Genomic DNA, 8,095 nt, shown 5'->3' on the forward strand with positions numbered 1-8,095 from the left:
CGAGTTTGTAAGTGGATCAACTAATATATAGTTGATATAAGAGCGTTTAACAACAGTTTACGTTTTAAACGTAAAACACCCAATAGATTTAAAACTTAACATTTAATTTTTAGTTTTAATGTTTGCTACTTTCATTTGTGAACCTTAATCATCATCTATTTCCACTTGAAATGTAATAGGCAGAAAAATGTGCAATAAACCCATTCTAAGATGAATAAAGATTTAACTAATACTATTTGTGTTCTTGTGGATAGGAATCCATAACCCCAATGCTGAAATGTGAACCGCACCAACTAAAGTTCCTGAAACCTGTTCGAATCACTCTACCTACTTGTTACGTCACCGAAGATGATCAAAGCGTTCAAGTCGTGGTGAATTACTTGGTCATTTAATTTAACCAATAGATTTAAAAAACATAACACACTAAACTTTTTTTTAGCTAATTACAAAAATTAAACCTTTTCATCTTTTTTTTCAAGTATATAAGTGATTTTCTTTGGAAAGCTTACTGTTTGGAAACTGTTTAATGTTTTTAGTGATGGAACAAACAATGTTGAATTGAATGAAGTGAACTTTGTCAAGGAAGGCTTTAATGTTTGTATTGATTAATCAGAAATCTGCTTTTTTAAAGCTTTTATTCCTAAAATTGTCGCTGTATCTTGGATAGTTTGTGGCGCACATTACTTTGTAGTTGCTGAAATGTTGAGAGTGAATATCGACAAACATGTTCTTGTGTTGTTTGTTTCAGGTTCGAACAAGCATGAACAGATGGGATTGGAAAGATTTTGCCACGATCATGTATCGAAACGATCTGAAGATTTCATTTGACACACGACACTTCTCATTGTAAGTTTCCACCAAACCGTGGATTTTAGTTTTTTATTAAAAATAAATTTCGTGGTGCAGCTTCTACATAGATTGGCCTTCGTGGTTTCGACAATTTTTCTCGAAATACAAGTCAATAGTCTTCAGGAAGCCCGAATGTTTTCTGCACAAAACTTCACTGGCTGTTAAATCAACGCTTGTTTTTGCCGACTATGGCCAAGAAGCCACTCAAGAAACGGATATTTATCATTCTATTGTCAAAATCGGGTAAGCATTTAGTTGCTTTATAGTTTATGTTCGACAAAGTTTGAGTTACCTATGACTATTCAAACTAGGTTAATTACCTCAACTATAAATTACTAGTGTTTGGTCATGTTACTTAATATTGAGACTATCCAGAGAAATAATTATTATGAATATACTATCGACTTGCTTTCCTCTAAGCCTGTGTAACTCAGTTGATAGAGCGACCATTTCGTTATGGCCGAGGTCGTGAGTTCGAATCTTACCATAGGACAGATTTTGTAGTCTGACGTTCCCCCATAATCCTTGATTGTTTGACTGATTTACTTAGTCTTGTGTGCTTCGATATGCGCCGTTATCGTTGGTTAAACGAACCACTTCCAAATATCTCGATCACGGTTGTATGAACAATATTGATGAGTGTTTTATTGATTTATATATATATATATGTGTGTGTGTGATGTGTATATGCATACCTCGTCACCATAAGCTTTCTCTTCCTAGAATAAACGACGACATTGACTTTGAGTTGAAAGCTGCTGACGATGACGATGAACCTGATGATCATTACGTCATCAACAAAGGCATTGTTAAGATGAAACACAACTCCATTCGTGATGAGTGTAACTTTAAAATTATCAAGGATATGGAATTTTATCCAAATCAGTTTTCCACTGGGATAAGTTGTCTGGTGAAACAAGCTGAAAATGAGTTGATAAAAAGATGGATTTGTGTTGTTGTAGGTAATTATTCGCTTATCGCCATAACTTTTCCGGTCAAAAATTTGTTATTTTGGTATTTTTAGACACTACACATTAATTGTCTTTGTTATAGCCAAGTTTATCCATTATGACCCCAACCAGTATAAATACCAATTTTGTTGTTTAGAAATTAATACAGCAGGGTAGTCAAGGAAAAACTATATATACTATAATACAGTGAATGTGTTGTATTGTCAGCTTTATACTGGAAAATTTTATTTTAACTCCACAGATCGTGCTGATTTTCCACTTGCACCACCGCAGCGTAAGTTGTTAAGGTTTTCTTATTTTCTGGACAAAGGATAGTAAACTTTAAACTCCGGTATAACTTGAGCAAATGTTGTTTTACCACTTGACAACAAACACCTTTGTAAATTTTACCAAGGTCTAGCAAAATATTAAAAAAAGAAACATTGTTTAATGTTTTTTTGAAAATATGCTCCTGTAACTAACTGGAAACTTTGCTGAAGTCTTGTCAATCAAAGAGGAGGATTTTAATAAATTCGTAAATCATGTTTGGATCCTAGTGTCCAGTTGGTGAGATGGGCTTAAATGTTGTAACAGCTAGGTCTACACAGTTTACATTTGATGGCTGTGGCCTAGTTAAAAAAAATGCGGCAAATTGTAATCTAAAAGCTAAAACAAACCTACTTGTACAAATCTGGCTTCTTAAACATAAACATTTAAAAACTGTGTTGCTAGAAAAATCTTTGTATGTTAGTCAAAATACCAATCTCTCTGTCCATAATACTATCTCTACCATTTCAACCCTGGTAAGATGTCTAGTGAATTTGTGGCTTTTTTATTTAGTTGTTGCCTCTTTATATGAAAGTTTTATTTTATATCCACAGATCCTGCCAACATTCCACTTTCATCTTCACCACGTAAGTTATTAGCTTACACATAAATAATTGGTATTTTGCTATAAATGAGCATTACTATGAACAACAGGTATTGATATGCGTTGTATAAGGAGGGTAAGGATTTATCATCTTCAGGTATTACAATTTATTCGTCTGTATTTACAACTCTTTCGAGTAAATTTTATTTTAACGTTTTTGTATTTTTTTTACTTTACAGTGGCCACTAGTGGAAGTTCTTCACAACCCGAAGATATTTCATCACTGACAACACCTAAACAAGGTAATGGTTGCATAACACCTAATTAACGCCATGTAACACCGAAAATATAAACTGTTGTTACTTTCAGTGGGCACTACTGGAAGGGAAAGTTCTGTACAAACTAAAAATGCTTCATCGACACTAAAACAAGGTTAGGATTGTCTTGTTCTCGTGTTTGTTAGGTTCCAACGTATTTTGTTTTACCGTAATTTATTTGTTTTTAAACGTGCTGTTAAATTTGTGTAACTTGTGATGTTTTTTGTTTCCTTCACAGTGGCCAATACTGGAAGTTCTGCTCAACCAAAAGATGCTTCATTAGCGACAACACCAAAGCAAGGTAATGATTTCCCTTATGTTTGTTAGGGTACAACTAGTTTTTTTATAATGAAATTTGTTTGTTTTACACTTAAAAAAAAAGTGAAATACACTTTTCTATCGCTAGTCTGTCATTTTTACAACTTTTGGAACTACCTAATAAGTGTTTCCAAATCTTGTTTTGTTTTACAGCTGTCTTCGTTGACGTCATCCCTGATGTCACCACTGACGTCATTCCTGATGTCACCGCTGACGTCATTCCTAATGTAACTACTGCTGACGTCTTTCCTGATACCACGACTCCTGATTCAACATCAAAGCAGCCTCTAGCTCTGGTAGAAAGAGATACAAGTAAGTCTGACTTGTTTAAGATCTTTACAAAGAGCTTTACATTGACTCCATTGAACCACTATTGTAAATAATCGCACATTTCATAGAAACATTACTTAAATAACAGCTCTGAATATTTTGTTTTAAACACCTAACAATGTTAAAACGTAAACGTGTTTGTCACATTTTTGTTTTGTCAGTTAATGCTGAGGTTTCCAGACAAATCACTCAAACTTTGGCAACAACCGAACAAAGTAAGATTTGCTTTTAATGCTTTGATTTACGGACGTAAGTAAGGGTTTCAACTTTATTCCTAAACATGTTTTTCTAGTCACAGGTCAGCTGCAGCAATGTAGTCTTGCCCAAACTGATCTTGCAAGGAACACAGGTAAGATAAAAAAAACATTCGAAGTACGATTGTTTATTGCAAGTTAACATTGTATTTTAACAGATTTACAACCAGGCACTTCGGCCATTCATTTACAGAAGATTCACATAAATACACGTAAGTTTAACCTGCCCGAAACATGCGATAACATTTGTTCTGAGTTGTAATATTTGCTTTTTCAGTCGTAATTAATCCACCAAGCTCAAGCCGACAAGGTAAGAACTTTTTGCATATTAATTTAACTTAAACACGTATGTTGTTGCGATAAGTATAGTGTGTTGGTTTGGGATTGTCTGCACATATTTATATTAGCTTGGAATTGATTAGTTAAAAGTTTATGTAAGTTGACTTTTTATTATTTTGCCGAAAACCTAACATTATATTAGGGAGCGGCTGACTTTGATGACCTAACGGTCTTTCGCTGCTCCCTGGGAATTTACTTCCCTAACAGTAAACATATCTATCTATCTATATTATATACTTTTTGTGAATCACTTCATTTATCTTTGAATGTTTAGACTGTTTAAAATTTTGTTGGAAGTAATCCTATTTATTTGTATGCTGCAAATGTTTAAACTCAGCAGATGTTTCAACTCTAGGAGCTTTAACTTACCACTCAGCAGGTAAGATGGTTAATGTTTTATTTTCCTACTTTCTTCAGTCGTCTTTGTATTTTAACAAATTTTAAGTTGTAAATTTATTTCTTGTAACAATACTGAAATATCTGACAAAACAAATTTGCAAAGATTAATTTATACAATTAAAAATAAGGATATTTATCTCTAGAAGTTATTAAAATAGACAATTTGTTACTAACCGCATTTCAAGTTACACTTGTTTTAATTTAAAGAACCTCTATCTCCTGAAAGACAGAAGCTTGAAAAAGGTGAGATGAACTTTTTAAATAAAGTAGAATGACTCTAAGCTTAATATTTGCTTGATTTAGTTTTTCAAGCCGTTGGACAAAACATGAGCAGAATGCAAGAGGATCCCTTGTTCTACTTCACTCTGGAACTTACTGTGCAAGAAGTTGGTGACATTCCTGAGGGTGAGAGAATAAATATCACAAAATGTACAAAAGTATTGCTAGTTAACCGGGTGCCTTCGGGAAGTTTCAATAAAGTCGCCTAATAAGGAATCAATGCTAAAAAGAGCTCTTCCGACACCGGGACCGTCGCTCTATCAACTGAGCTACGCGGGCTTAGAGAGAAGAAAGCCAAAATCACCCATAACACTGCTGCCTTCTTCATCTTGTTAGGGATCTTTTAATTTGCCCTCGTTGGGCTGCGGAGTCGGTTCATTGGATTAAGAGTTTACTTGGGTCGGGTGTGTAGTTGGCCTTTCGCTTTAGTGGAACAATGTAAGCCAGGTTCGGTATTGTTGTCAGTCGTATCCACTCTGTTCTCCAGTGATAACACCAACCGTTGTACTTCGTCCTATAAACCTTCTCAAAGCACAAATGTGCTTCACTTAATGTTGTAGTTGTTACATCGGTCGTATGCTGTTTCACAGGCACAGTTGGCAGCAGGGCGATGCATGGACTGGAAATGTGGCGCCAAAGGAACCCGTCAAAAAGTGCCAAAGACCTTGTTGAGCTTCTTAAAGCAAATGAACTGATGTCGATTGCTGTAGAATGTGAAGAAGCACTTCAACGATTCGAAGGTAACTGTCCACTCTAAGCTCGCTCAATTAAAGATGATGAATTGCACGTTAAATATTTCCAAATTGGAATCAGCCTACTGAGTTATATGAGAGCACTCTGCCTTCATGTTATGGTTGATTGATCCAAGTTAAAATGAATACTTAACCGTTTTATGCAAATATAAAGAAACATAAAACAACTTCACGAATTCTCATTATTACGATCATTACAATTATTAAATTGATTCACTCCTCAATATAGTTGACAAGCTTGTAGCATTGATCCGCCATCTTGTCAAAGTAGTTTGTTGTTTATAGATTCAGCTGCGAGAGAAGATAGTGAAGAAGGGGGAGACCCTACGGACCCTGATTAAGTGCTAATGCCGTAACATTCCACAACAATGTACTTTTGGTTTACTTTGTGTTGTTTTCTGTTTGTCGAATGTATAATTGGTTTACGTCAGGTTGTATTTCAAGCGGTTACTGAATTAATCGCAATCACTTAATACAAAATTCACAAATCTTCAACTCGTAATTACAGCTATAGGAAATATCTGCTTCGTACGACAATAACTTCTTTGTTTGTTTATTGTTACAAGATGATGTATTTGCCTGTAATTTACAGTAATACCAATTCAAGTAAAACACTTAATCTAAGTCGTCCATTTTTTTGTATAAAGATAAAATCGTTAATTTTTTAGTTCTTTTGTTTATTTGCTTTATATTTATTTTAAATTATCATTTTGTTTTCTAACACCACGACGATTTCGTTGATTATGCATATTTGTAAACACTTGGGGTTCATCACTTAAAGTTTAAAAAATAACTTTCAGATTTGTATGGTCTAAAGTTGTTACTAAATATATCTTTTCGTTGACTGATTCCGGTTCTAAACTGTTAATAAAATTGTTTTCTTCGCGAAGCAACTTAAAAGTATATTTCATCGCGTTGATTGTTTGGTTAAAACAACAATTGATTTTGTAATTTTTTATGTTTTTTGCTGATTTTCGTGTATTTAAAAAACTTCTTGAAACCTCTGTAAGACATTCTGCGTAAAGTAACTTTATTGAATATTTGTGCTTTTTCTGTAATTCTCTGCACATCAGCAATTTGCGCTAATTTTCATTTTGTGTATTTTTAATAGAATTACATAATTTTTCATGTTTTTTCTTACAGTTGTAATTTTTCGTGCAATTTTTAAAGTTGTCATTTTTCATATATTTTCTTACATTTGTGATTTTTTATGCATTTTTTAAAGTTGTGATTTTCATGTTTTTTCTTACAGCTGTGTTTTTTTATGCATTTTTTCGCTGTGCCACTTTTTGATAATAATAATTGGTCGCTAGGTGTCACTAGAGAAGCAATTTTGAGCTCGCGATTATTTAATATTGATTAGAAAAACAAATAATGAAACCACTGCTCTTAGTTTATGGTTATGTAAATAGTCAAAAGGTCACGCCGAAGTGTACTCACGAGTATTTTCTTGTTTGAGTTCGTGATCTCGAGTTCAAGCAAATATTTTGATCCAACTCGCAACAAAATGCGTCGAAACTTGGGCGGGCAAAAGCATAGAGATCATATAACCGATGTCGGTGTGAGATTTCTATGTTAGTAGTTTGGTTCGGTCACGGTTGAGTTGTGTCGGCTGTCGAGCGTAGTGATTGATGAGCTGTGAGTGAAAACGCGGCACTTTGAGAAGGTTTTGAGCAAAACTTGCGCAAATATTACAACTCTGATGCTTTTAACCTCGCAGATTAATCGCCTTTCACTTAAAGTGCGACCGACCACTCGAATCTTCGTGATTCTCGGCTTGTTTCAGTTCTGACAAACCTACACCGATCATTTCAAGGCAGATAATTGCTTTTAAACGATCACAAGTTATTTTTGTTTGTTCCCAGTTTTTCCGGTTCTAAATGGTTAATAATTGTAGAATCCTTTTCACATCGTGGCTGGTTTTAACGCTGCAAATGGTTGATTAGGCGATGTTAATAAAACTGATATTACAACACTACAAAGTATTTATAGTTTGTCTTGAACTTTCAAACTTGAAGATAATTTTCATCGCTGACTAATTTAAACTGAAGTTTGCCTCTGAAAACGTTTTTGTTAATGCATTGCTAAACATGATATAATGATATTTTCGGGAATATTAATGTAACAATTTAGGCTTTTGGGACGTTTAACCTTCTGTAGCAATTGTTTTGTTTTTTCTGAATATCTTCGCAAAATCTAGGCTTGAGGTAAATTAAATGTCAATAGATTACCCGCGATGCGAAATCGGTTCCTAAACGATTCCGGAAACGTTTCGCTATCATCAATCATATAACGAGAATTTGCAAGTAAATCTGTAAAAATGTAAAGTTTTGCCAAACAAGGTCATATAAGAAAACTGGAGCAAATGGAAAAAATCAGTTCTTACTGGCTCGAGCCTAATAATGCTTTTATTAGGTTTTTAAAAACCTTTTTATAT

General features: G+C 34.0%; 1 long non-coding RNA gene across 1 annotated transcript; it reads left to right on the forward strand.

Moving 5' to 3' along the window:
• Positions 1-253: 253 nt before the first annotated feature.
• On the forward strand, positions 254-1,805 carry LOC146163060 (uncharacterized). Its single transcript, XR_014494505.1, has 3 exons — positions 254-371; positions 749-1,092; positions 1,573-1,805. It is a non-coding gene; the product is annotated as an uncharacterized LOC146163060 (long non-coding RNA).
• The last annotated feature ends 6,290 nt before the right edge of the window (positions 1,806-8,095 follow it).

This window comes from Ascidiella aspersa, chromosome 2 (assembly GCF_963924565.1).
Source record: "Ascidiella aspersa chromosome 2, kaAscAspe10.2, whole genome shotgun sequence".
NCBI lineage: Eukaryota > Metazoa > Chordata > Ascidiacea > Phlebobranchia > Ascidiidae > Ascidiella > Ascidiella aspersa.